A 13310-nucleotide genomic window follows, 5' to 3' on the forward strand; every position below is an offset into this window, starting at 1 on the left:
TTTTCAATTCTTAAGCTAGTCCAAACTCAGTCTCCAACTATTACACAACTGACCTTTAAGTGTTTTTACCAGTTGCTGGCTCCAGCAGTGTCTCCTGTTCCCAGTAAACTATGATTCTCTGTATCCTCTGGTTGCCCCATTTTCAGAGGAACTATTTGCCTTGTGACTTCAGTTCTCTGAGGGATTCAAGAAGAGTTATTATTTTCAGTTTGTTCAGTTTTTCTCTTATTGTCTGGTTGGGAGTGAGGGATTCCATCCCCTTAACATATTGGACTAGACACTAGAAGTCTTTATGTTTACTTTTGATACTGATTTCTAGTTCAATTCTATAGTCAGAGAATGTATTTTGTTATTCCAACTCTTTGAAAGTTGTTCATTGCTTTGGTGGAACAGCACGTGATCTACTTTGGTCAGTCTTCCAAGTGCAGTTGAAGAGAACATGTATTCTGTAGTTGTTGAAAGCAGTATTCTAGGAGTTCCCATCATGGCTCAGCAGAAACGAATCTGACCAGTATCCATGAGAACACAGGTTTGATCCCTGGCCTCACTTGGTCGGTTAAGGATCCAGCATTGCCGTGAGCTGTGGTGTAGGTCACAGATGTGGCTTGAATCTGGCATTGATGTGGTGTGGTGCAGGCTAGTGCTACAGCTCTGATTAGACCCCTAGCCTGGGAACCTCCAAGCAGCCCTAAAAAGACCAAAAAAAAAAGCAGGCAGTATTCTATAAATGTCAGTGTAGAATAAAGTTTCCTTGTTCTATCACTTACTGAGACAGTTGTATGAAATATCCCCCAATTATGGATTTCTCTCTCCTTTTACTCATATCAGTTTTACAAAGGCTTTGTTGTCAAATATCCCCAAGTTGAGGATTGTTGTATTTCCCTTGAAATGAGCCTTTTATCAGTCTCTCTCTCTAACTGTAGTAATAATTTTTGCTTTTATGTTTGTTTTATCTGATATTAATGTAGTTATGCCAAGTTTATTTGGGTTAGTGTTTGCATATACCTTTTTTTTTTGTCTTTTTTGCCTTTTCTAGGGCCGCTTGCATGGCTTTTGGAGGTTCCCAGGCTAGGGGTAGAATCAGAGCTGTAGCTGCCAGCCTACGCCAGAGCCACAGCAACTCAGGATCCGAGCCGCGTCTGCAACCTACACCACAGCTCACAGCAACGCAGGATCCTTGACCCACTGAGCAAGGGCAGGGACCGAACCCGCAACCTCATGGTTCCTAGTCGGATTCGTTAACCACTGCGCCACAACGGGAACTGCTTTATATCCTTTTAATGTCTACACTTCTATGTTCTTATATTCAAGGTGTTTCTCCTCAAAACAAAAAATGGTGTTTTTACTTATTCCTTTTGTTTAATTTTTATAATCTGGGCTGGCGATCCTTGTCTTTCAGTTAGAAATTTCAGTCCCTGTTACTTAGTATAACTACTAATATATTTACCATTTAAATCTATCATATTTCTATGTGATTTATATTTGTCTTTTGTACTTTTTCACTTTTTTTTTCCTTTATTGCCTCTGGCTTAATCAAATATTTAAAAAATTATTCCCTTTCGCTTTCCATTGGCTTGATAGTAATATGTTTTCTTTTTATTATTTTAGGCAATTACTCCAGAAAGGATTTTTCTTACTATGACAAACAACAAAAACATTAAGAAACTGTATTTATGCTACATTGTACCTCAGTAGCCATTTGCATGTGGAATAGAGAGAACTGAAGTTCAGTAATAGCAGATTTATTAAAATAAGGATTGTGATCTTTACAATTTGTTATTGCTGTTATGCTTACACACTGAATATTCTTGTCTCCCAAATGGAGAAGAAATATGCTCCACTTACCTTCAAAACTGTCATTCGCCTAGGTCATTGGCAGTTGTCCACCTTGCTCAGCACTATTAAGGATTATAAAGTTCATGTGGTTCAAGGGGATCAATCAGATGTTAAGGAGATGTGGTGTTTTTTTTTATGCAATAGGTTTACTGCTCAACATGATGGGCCATGTAAAACTGGAAGTAGGAGTAATGGATCTATCCTCTCTTCCCTTTATTTTTTTTTTTTGTCTTTTTGCCTTTTCTAGGGTCGCTCCTGCAGCATATGGAGGCTAGGGGTCTAATCGGAGCTGTAGCCGCTGGCCTACGCCAGAGCCACAGCAACGCGGGATCCAAGCTGTATCTGCAACCTACACCACAGCTCACAGCAACGCCGGATTCTTAACCCACTGAGCAAGGACAGGGACCGAACCCACAACCTCATGGTTCCTAGTCGGATTCGTTAACCACTGGGCCATGACAGGAACTCTATCATCTCTTAATTTTAATAAGGGTAACTGAAGATCAAGAAGTAAATTCAAACAGGTTGAGTGACTAATGAAAGGCTTTCTACTGTGGGAACAAAGACTAATACATTCATTTTTCAACAATAACTTTAACAGGTAAGTAGTCTTTTCACCATTTTATAGATGAATTGCTTGAAAAGATTTAAATGATTTGCATATGATCACACAATATGATAGATGCAATTCAAAAATTCAAATCTAGGTCTTTCTAGAGAAAGCAACTTTCTTCTATACCAAAGGTTTTCAAAATTTAGTGTTCCTCAGAATACCAGGGTGATCATTCCAAACAGTCCCAAATTGCCTCTTGGAATATGCATATTTATAAATACACTATGTAAATGTGATGTGGCCCAGGATTCACATTTAACATTGAGACAATTAGCGCTGCCTAATCAAGAAAATCTAAAACCATATATCTTTATCAGTGAGTATTCATTGTTTTTATCTGATATAAACCAGACAGATGTTCCTCAAGGACTGTATTCCTAGAATTCTTACTTACGAGGCTACATGATAAGTTATTTCTCGGAGGGTTTTATTTTATTTTGTTCTTTTCCCAGCTGCAGCTGTGGCATATGGAAGTTCCCAGGCCAGAGGTCCAATCAGAGGTGCAGCTATGGCCTATACCACCGCCATGGCAACAACAGATTCAAGTCACATCTATAGCCTATGCTGCAGCTTGAAGCAATGCTGGATCCTTAACCCACTGAGTGAGGCCAGGGATTGAACCTGCATCTTCACAGAGACAACACTGGGTCTTTAACCCACTGAGACACAACAGGAACTCCTGATTTTATATTATTTTATTTATTCTTTTTAATTTAAGTATAGTGGACTTACAACAGTGTGCCAATTTTTGCTGTACAGCAAAGTTACCCAGCTCTACATATATATACATTCTTTTTCTCATATTATTTTCCATCATGGTCTATCCCAAGGAGATAGGATATAGTTCCCTGTGCTATACAGTAGAACCTTATTGTTTATCCATTTTAAATGTAATAGTTTGTATCTACTAACCTCAAAAGCCCATCCATCCCATTCCTCCTCCCTCCCCTTGGCAACCTATATGTCTGTTCTCTATGTCCATGAGTCTGTTTCTGTTTTGTAGATAGGCTCATGAGTGCCATATTTTAGATTCTATGTATAAATGATATTATATGGTATTTGTGTTTCTCTTTCTCACATACTTCACTTAGAATGAGACTCTCTAGTTGCATCCATGTTGCTGAAAATGGCATTATTTCATTCTTTTTTATGGCTAAGTAGTATTCCACTGTTTAAAGCACCACATCTTCTTAATGCATGTATCTGTTGATAGACATTTAGGTTGCTTCCATGTCTTGGCTATTGCAAATAGTGCTGCAGTGAACATAGGGGTGCATGTATCCTTTTGAATTATAGCTTTGTCTGGATATATGCTCCAGAGTGGAATTGCTGGATCATATGGTAATTCTATATTTGTTTTTTTTGAGGAAACTGTGTACTGTTTTCATAGTGGTTGTACCCATTTACATTCTCATCAACAGTGTAGAAGGGCTCCCTTTTCTCTAATCCTCTCCAGAATTTGTTAATTGTAGACTTATTGAGAGTCATTCTTACCAGTGTGAGGTGATACCTCACTGCAGTTTTGATCTGCATTTCTCTAAAAATTAGTGATGTTGAGCATTTTTTTCATATGCCTGTTAGCCGCCTGTTGTGTCTTCTATGGGGAAATGTCTATTTAGGTTTTCCATTTTTTATTTTATTTTTTTCCTTTTGTCTTTATAGGGCTGCACCCACAGCATATGGAGGTTCCCAGGCTAGAGGTCCAATCGGAGCTACAGCTGCTGGCCTACACCACAGCCACAGCAACGCCAGATCCGAGCTGTGTCTGCAACCTATACCACAGCTCATGGCAATGCTGGATCCTTAACCCACTGAGCAAGGCCAGGGATCGAACTTGCAACCTCATGGTTCCTAGTCAGATTTGCTTCCACTGCACCACAACGGGACTCCTAGGTTTTCCATTTTTAGACTGATTTGTTTTTTTTTTGTTGTCATTGATGTTTTGTTTGTATATTTTGTAGATGAAGCCCTTGTTGGTTGCATTGTTTGCAGAGATTTTTCTCCCATTCTGTGGGTTGCCTTTTTGTTTTTTGGTTTTTGTTTTTATGGTTTCCTTTGCTGTACAAAAGCTTTTACGTCTCATTAGGTCCTATTGGTTTATTTTTGTTTTCATATTCATTATTACAAGAGGTGGGTCAAACAAGATATTGCTACAATGTATGTCAAAGAGTGTTCTGCCTATGTCTTCCCTAGGAGTTTTATAGTACCTGGCCCTACATTTAGGTCTTTAATCCATTTTGAGTTTATTTTTGTGTGGTGTTAGAGAATGTTCTAATTTCATTCTTTTATATGTAGCTGTCCAGTTTTCCGAGCTCCACTTATTGAAGAAAATGGTCTTTTCTCAACTGTACGTTCTTGCCTCCTTTGTCATAGATTAGTTGACCATAGGTGCTTGGGTTTATTTTTGGGCTTTCTATCCTGTTCCACTGACCTATATTTTTGTTTTTGTGTCAGTTCTATACAGTTTTGATGACTGATTGGCTTAGTAGTATAGTCTGAAGTCAGGAAGCCTGATTTCCTCCCATACTGTTTTTTTTTCAGTATTGCTTTGGCTATTGCCAGTCTTTGGTGTTTCCATACAAGTTTTAAAATATTTTGTTGTAGTTCTGTGGAGAATGTCCTTGGTAATTTGATAGGGAATGCATTGAATCTGTAGATTGCCTTGGATGGCATAATCATTTTGACAATATTGATTCTTCCAATCCAAGAGCATGGTATGTATTTCTACCTGTTTGTGTCATCTCTGATTTCTTTCATCAGCGTCTTATAGTTTTTAGAGTACAGGTCTTTTGCCACTGTAGGTAGGTTTATTCCTAGGTATTTTATTCTTTTTGATGCAATGATAAATGGGATTGTTTGAATGAAAGTTTTGTCCAGATATATGCCCAGAGGTGGATTGCTGGATCAAATGGTAGTTCTATATTTTGTTTTATGAAGAACTTCCATACTGTTTGCCATAGTGGCTATACCCATTTATGTTTTCGTCCATGGTGCAGGAGGTTTCCCTTTTCTCCACACCCCCTCCAGCATTTGTTATTTGTAGAATTACTAAATGATGGCCATTCTGACTGGTGTGAAGTGGTACCTCATTGTAGTTTTGATTTGCATTTCTCTAATAATTAGTGATGTTGAGCATTTTTTTTATGTGCCTATTGGACATCTGTATGTCTTTGGAAAAATGTCTATTTAGGTCATCTACCCATTTTTTAATTGGGTTGGTTGTTTGTTTTGCTGTTGCATTGTAAGAGTTTGTATATTTTGGAGGTTAAGCCCTTGTTGGCTGCATCACTTGAAACTATTTTCTCCCATTAGATAGGTTGTATTTTTTTTTTATGGTTTCCTTTGCTGTGCAAAAGCTTGTAAGTTTAGTTAGGTCTCTTTGGTTGCTTTGGGAGACTGACCCAAGAAACTATTTGTACAGTTGATGTCAGAGAATCTTTTGCCTGTGTTCCCTTCTAGGAGTTGTATGGTGTCTTGTCTTATGTTTAAGTCTCTAAATTTATTTTTGTGCATGGTGTGAGGGTGTATTCCAGTTTCACTGATTTACATGCAGCTGTCCAGTTTTCCCAGCATCACTTGATGAAGAGACTTTTCCCCATTTTATATTCTTGCCTCCTTTGTTGAAGATTAACCGATCACAGGTGTCTGGGTTTATTTCTGGGTTCTCTATTCTGTTCTATTGGTCTATATGTCTGTTTTTGTACCAGTACTGTACTGTCTTGATTACTGTAGCTTTGTAATATTGCCAGAAGCCTGGGAGACTTATGCCTCATGCTTGGAGGTCCCCCCCTCCATAAGGATTGCTTTGGCAATTCTGGGTCTTTTATGGTTCCATATAAGTTTTTGGATTGCTTGTTCTAGTTCTGTGGAAAATGTCATGGGTAATTTGATAGGGTTTGCACTGAACCTGTAGATTGCTTTGGGTAGTATGGCCATTTTAACGATATTAATTCTTCTAATCCAGGAGCATGGAATATCTTTCCATTTCTTTCAATCCTCTTTAATTTCCTTGATTACTGTTTTATAGTTCTCAGCATATATGTCTTTCACCTCCTTGGTCAGGTTTATTCTAGGTATTTAATTTTTTGGGATGTTATTTTTAAAAGGCATTGTATTTTTATATTTCTTTTCTAATATTTCATCATTAGTATACAGAAATGCAACTGATTTCTGAATGTTATGGTTGCATCTTGCTATTTTGCTGAGTTCATTGATCAGTTCAAGTGGTTTTTGTGTGGAATCCTCAGGGTTTTCTATATACAGTACCATGTCATCTACATACAGTGACGATTTTATCTCTGCTCTTCCAATATGGATACCTTTTACTTCTTCTTGTGTTTGATTGCTGTGGACATCCTTATCTTGTTCTAGATATTCTGTCTAGAAGATCTGTCCATTGATGTGAGTGGCTGGTAAAGTCTTCTAGTATTATTTGTATTCCCATCAATTTCTCCTGTAATATCTGTTAATATTTGTTTTATTTACTTGGTGCTTCTATATTAGGGGCATATATATTGACAAGTGTAATATCCTCTTCTTGAATTGATCCTTTTATCATTAAATAGTGTCCTTTATCTTTATGGCCCTTGTCTTAAAGTATATTTTGTCTGATATGAGCATTGCAACTTCTGCTTTTCTGTCTTTTCCATTTGCATGAAATATCTTTTTCCATCCCCTCACTTTCAATTTATATGGGTCCTTTGCCCTAAGGTGAATCTCTTGTAGGCAGCATGTTCTCTAGGCTCTTGTTTTTTTAATCCAATCTGCCACTCTATCTTTTGACTAGAGCATTTGGTCCATTGACATTTAAGGTAATTATTGATAAATATATATTTATTGCTGTTTTAAATCTTGTTTTCCAGTTGACTCTGTTTCTTCTTTGCTCCTTTATCTTTTTGGTTGGATGATATCCTTTTATTTTATGCTTGTGTCCTGTTCTTAGTTTTTGTGAATATATTGTTTCTTCAATGTACTCTTTGGTTTTGATTCATGGTTGCCCTGTTTTTCAAGTATGTTAACCCCTTCCTATATCTGCTTGATTTAGCCTGATAGTTATATAGGCTCAAACACATTCTAAAGAAATAGAGTCTAGATTTTCTTACTTTCCTTTCCCACATTTTACGCTTTTGATGTCCTTTCTTGCATATTCATGTTTATCCTTTTGCTATTTCTTGTGTTTAGCATCACTTTTACAAATAGTTTTTTTTTTTTCCTTTTAGATCTGTACACTGGCTTATTTAAGTGAATGCTTTCCAATTGTAATTTCCTCTATCTTATATCTTCTTAATTCTTTCCTATTTAGAGGAGAACTTTTAGTATTTCTTTTAGAATGGGTTTGGTATTGCTGTATTCTTTTAGTTTTTGTTCATCAGAGAAATTCTTCATTTCTCCTTCTATGGAAATGATAATCTTTCTGGGTAGAGTATTCTAGGTTCCAAAACTTTCCCTTTTAGAACTTTGAATATATCTTGCCACTCTCTACTGGCCTGTAATGTTTCTGTAGAGAAACCAGGTGATAAACTTCATGGGGGTTCCCATATAATTAAAGCTTTGTTTTTCTCTTGCTGCCTTTAGAATACTCTCCTTATATTTAACTTTTGTCATTTTTATTATAATGTATTTTGTTGTAGATGTTTCTGGGTTCATCTTGTTTGGGACTCTCTGTTCTTGTATCTGGATATCTGTTTCCTCCTTTAAATTTGGGAAATTTTCAGCATCATTTCTTCAAATACATTTTTAGTCCCCTTTTCTCTTTCTTCTTCTGGGATTCCTATTATGCATAGATTGTCATGCTTTATATTATACTATAGATCTCTTAGATTGCTTTTCTTTTTTTAAATGTAGCTCTGTCTGCTGTACTGATTCAGTGATTTCCATTATTCTATCTTTCAAATCACTTATCATTCCTCTGCATTATTCACTCTGTTCTTCAATGCCTTTAACTCAGCTTGTGTCTCTGAAAATGAATTTTCTAATTTTTCTTGGCTCCTCCTTATAGTTTCTAGTTCCTTTTGAAAGCAATCTGCATTACTGTTGATAGCCATTCTTTTTTTTTTTTTATTTTCCCACTGTACAGCAAGGGGGTCAGGTTATCCTTACATGTATACATTACAATTACATTTTTTTCCCCCACCCTTTCTTCTGTTGCAACATGAATATCTAGACAAAGTTCTCAATGCTATTCAGCAGGATCTCCTTGTATATCTATCCTAAGTTGTGTCTGATAAGTCCAAGCTCCCAGTCCCTCCCACTCCCTCCCCCTCCCATCAGGCAGCCACAAGTCTCTTCTCCAAGTCCTTGATTTTCTTTTCTGAGGAGATGTTCATTTGTGCTGGATATTAGATTCCAGTTATAAGTGATATCATATGGTGTTTGTCTTTGTCTTTCTGGCTCATTTCACTCAGTATGAGATTCTCTAGTTCCATCCATGTTGCTGCAAATGGCATGATGTCATTCTTTTTTATGGCTGAGGAGTATTCCATTGTGTATATATACCACTTCTTCCGAATCCAGTCATCTGCCGATGGACATTTGGGTTGTTTCCATGTCCTGGCTATTGTGAATAGTGCTGCAATGAACATGCAGGTGCATGTGTCTCTTTTAAGTAGAGTTTTGTCCGGATAGATGCCCAAGAGTGGGATTGCGGGGTCATATGGAAGTTCTATGTATAGATTTCTGAGGTATCTCCAAACTGTTCTCCATAGTGGCTGTACCAGTTTACATTCCCACCAACAGTGCAGGAGGGTTCCCTTTTCTCCACAGCCCCTCCAGCACTTGTTATTTGTGGATTTATTAGTGATGGCCATTCTGACTGGTGTGAGGTGATATCTCATGGTAGTTTTGATTTGCATTTCTCTTATAATCAGCGATGTTGAACATTGTTTCAAGTGCATGTTGGCCATCTGTATATCTTCTTTGGAGAAATGTCTATTCAGGTCTTTTGCCCATTTTTCCATTGATTGATTGGCTTTTTTGCTGTTGGGTTGTATAAGTTGTTTATATATTCTAGAGATTAAGCCCTTGTCGGTTGCATCATTTGAAACTATTTTCTCCCATTCTGTTAAGTTGTCTTTTTGTTTTCTTTTGGGTTTCCTTTGCTGTGCAAAAGCTTTTCAGTTTGATGAGGTCCCATGGGTTTATTTTTGCTCTAATTTCGATTGCTTTGGGAGACTGACCTGAGAAAATATTCATGATGTTGATGTCAGAGAGTGTTTTGCCTATGTTTTCTTCTAGGAGTTTGATGGTGTCCTGTCGTATATTTAAGTCTTTCAGCCATTTGGAGTTTATTTTTGTGCATGGTGTGAGGGTGTGTTCTAGTTTCATTGCTTTGCATGCAGCTGTCCAGGTTTCCCAGCAATGCTTGCTGAATAGACTTTCTTTTTCCCATTTTGTGTTCTTGCCTCCCTTGTCAAAGATTAATTGACCATAGGTGTCAGGGTTTATTTCCGGGTTCTCTATTCTGTTCCATTGGTCTGTCTGTCTGTTTTGATACCAGCACCACACTGTTTTGATGACTGTGGCTTTGTAGTATTTCTTGACGTCTGGGAGAGTTATGCCTCCTGCTTGGTTTTTGTTTCTCAGGATTGCTTTGGCGATTCTGGGTCTTTTGTTGTTCCATATAAATGTTTGGATTGTTTGTTCTAGTTCTGTGAAAAATGTCCTGGGTAATTTGATAGGGATTGCATTGAATCTGTAGATTGCTTTGGGTAGTATGGCCATTTTTACAATATTGATTTTCCCAATCCAGGAACATGGAATATCTTTCCATTTCTTTACATCTTCTTTGATTTCTTTGATTAAAGTTTTATAGTTCTCGGCATATAGGTCCTTTATATCCTTGGTCAGGTGTATTCCGAGGTTTTTGATTTTTTGAGGTGCAATTTTAAAAGGTATTATATTTTTGTATTCCTTTTCTAATATTTCATTGCTGGTATACAGAAATGCAACTGACTTCTGAATGTTCATCTTATATCCTGCTACTTTGCTGAATTTATTAATCAGTTCAAGTAGTTTTGGGGTTGAGTCCTTAGGGTTTTCTATGTATAGTATCATGTCATCTGCATACAGTGACAGTTTGATCTCTTCTCTTCCTATATGGATGCCTTTTATTTCTTTTGTTTGTCTGATTGCTGTGGCTAGGACTTCCAAAACTATGTTGAAGAGCAGTGGTGAGAGTGGGCATCCCTGTCTTGTTCCAGATTTGAGTGAGAAGGCTTTCAGTTTTCCCCATTGAGTATTATATTTGCTGTGGGTTCATCATAAATGGCTTTGATTATATTCAGGAATGTCCCCTTTATACCCACTTTGGCGAGGGTCTTGACCATGAATGGATGTTGGACTTTGTCAAATGCTTTTTCTGCATCTATTGAGATGATCATATGATTTTTGACTTTTTTTTTTTGTGAATGTGGTGTATGATGCTGATTGATTTGCGTATGTTGAACCATCCTTGTGAACCTGGGATGAACCCAACCTGGTCATGGTGTATAATTTTTTTGGTATGTTGTTGGAGTCAGTTGGCTAAGATTTTGTTGAGAATTTTTGCATCTATATTCATCAATGATATTGGGCGATAGTTTTCTTTTTTGGTGGTATCTCTGTCTGGTTTTGGAATGAGGGTGATGGTGGCATCATAGAATGTCTTTGGGAGTATTCCTTCTTCTTCAACCTTTTGAAAGAGTTTCAGGAGGATGGGCACCAATTCCTCTTGATATGTTTGATAGAATTCACCTGTGAAGCCATCTGGTCCTGGACTTTTATTTGTAGGGAGTGATTTTATGACCTCTTCAATTTCATTTCTAGTGATCGGTCTGTTCAGTTGGTCTGTTTCTTCTTGATTCAGTTTTGGCAGGCTGTAAGATTCTAGAAAATTGTCCATTTCTTCCAGATTGTCAAACTTGTTGCCATATAGTTGTTCATAGTATTCTCTTATGGTTTTTTGTATTTCTGCTGAATCCGTTGTGATTTCTCCTTTTTCATTTATAATTTTGGTTATTTGGGTTCTTTCTCTCCTCTTTTTAGTGAGTCTGGCCAGGGGTTTGTCAATTTTGTTTACCTTTTCAAAGAACAAGCTCTTGGTTTTATTAATTTTCTCTCTTGTTTTTTGAGTCTCCTTTTTATTGATTTCTTCTTTGATCTTTATAATTTCCTTCCATCTGCTGACTTTAGGCCTTTTTTGTTCTTTTTCTAATTCGTTTAGGTGGAGGGTTAAGTTGTCAATTTGGGATCTTTCTTCTTTTTTGAGAAAGGCCTGTATTGCTATAAATTTCCCTCTGAGCACTGCTTTCGCAGCATCCCATAGATTTTGAGCAGTTGTGTCTTCATTATCATTTGTTTCAAGGTAGTTTTTAATTTCCTTCTTGATTTCCTCATTGACCCATTGGTTTTTGAGTAGCATGTTGTTTAGTCTCCATGCAGTAGGTTTTTTCTCTTTCCTTTTCCCATGGTTGGTTTCTAATTTCATGGCATTGTGGTCAGAGAAGATACCTGAGATAATTTGTATGCTCCTAAATTTATTGAGATTAGCTTTGTGTCCCAAGATGTGGTTGATTCTTGAGAATGTTCCATGAGCATTTGAGAAGAATGTGTATTCTGCTTTTTTTGGATGTAGTGTCCTGAAGATATCAATGAAGTCTAACTTTTCTATTCTTTCCTTTAGGATCTCTGTTGCTTCATTGGTTTTCTGTCTAGAGGATCTGTCCATTGATGTGAGGGGGGGTATTAAGGTCTCCTACTATGATTGTATTCTCATCAATATCTCCCTTTATGTCTGTTAATATTTGTTGTATGTATCTGGGTGCTCCTGTATTTGGGGCATATATGTTGACGATAGTAACATCCTCTCCTTGGATGGATCCCTTAATCATTAAGTAGTGTCCTTCTTTGTCTTTCTTTATGTCTCTTGTTTTAAAGTCTATTTTGTCTGATATGAGTGTTGCGACTCCTGCTTTTCTGTCATGTCTATTGGCGTGAAATATTTTTCCCCACCCTTTCACTTTCAATTTGTATGTATCCTTTGTCCTCAGGTGAGTTTCTTGTAGGCAGCATATTGAAGGTTTTTGCCTTTTTATCCACTCAGCCACTCTGTGTCTTTTGATTGGGGCATTCAGTCCATTGACATTTAAGGTGATAAGTGATAGATGATTATTTATTGCCATTTTGAACCTCGTGTTCCAGTTGATTCTATGGATCTCCAGTCTTCCTTTCTTTTTTTTTTTTTTTTTGGTTGGATGGTCTCCTGTTATTATCTGTTTGATTGTTTTATTTTGTTTTTTGTTTTTTTTTCATTTTTTGCAAATGCAATATTTGGTTTTGGCTTGTGGTTTCCCTGTTTTTTAAGTATGCTAACCCCTTCCTATAATTGTGTGTTTTAGCCTGATGGTCCTGTAAGTTCAAACACTTCATTACTATATTAAAATTAAGAGAAACATACAAACAAACAAACAAAAAGGGTTATTTATTTCCTAACATCCCTTGCCCACATTTTATGGTTTTGATGACTCTTTTTTATTTTTTTCTTTTTAATTTTATTTTGTTTGAGGCCTGTTCATGATTAAATCTGTATGCTAGCTTATTTGAGTGACTGCTCTCATTGCGGTTTCCTCAGTCCTAGTTCTTCCTCTTCTTTTTTTTTTTCTTTTCTTTTTTCTTCCCTTTCCTTCCTTTCTTTTTGGTTTAGAGAAGCCCTTTCAATATTTCTTTTAACCTGGGTTTTGTGTTGCTGTATTCTTTAAGTTTTTGTTTGTTGGAAAAAATTTTTATTTCCCTTCTATTTTACATGATATTCTTGCTGGATAGAGTATTCTAGGTTGCATATTTTTTCCTTTTAGCACTTTAAATATCTCTTGCCATTCCCTCCTGG

The sequence above is a fragment of the Phacochoerus africanus genome, chromosome 1 (genome assembly GCF_016906955.1).
Source record: "Phacochoerus africanus isolate WHEZ1 chromosome 1, ROS_Pafr_v1, whole genome shotgun sequence".
NCBI classification, from domain to species: domain Eukaryota; kingdom Metazoa; phylum Chordata; class Mammalia; order Artiodactyla; family Suidae; genus Phacochoerus; species Phacochoerus africanus.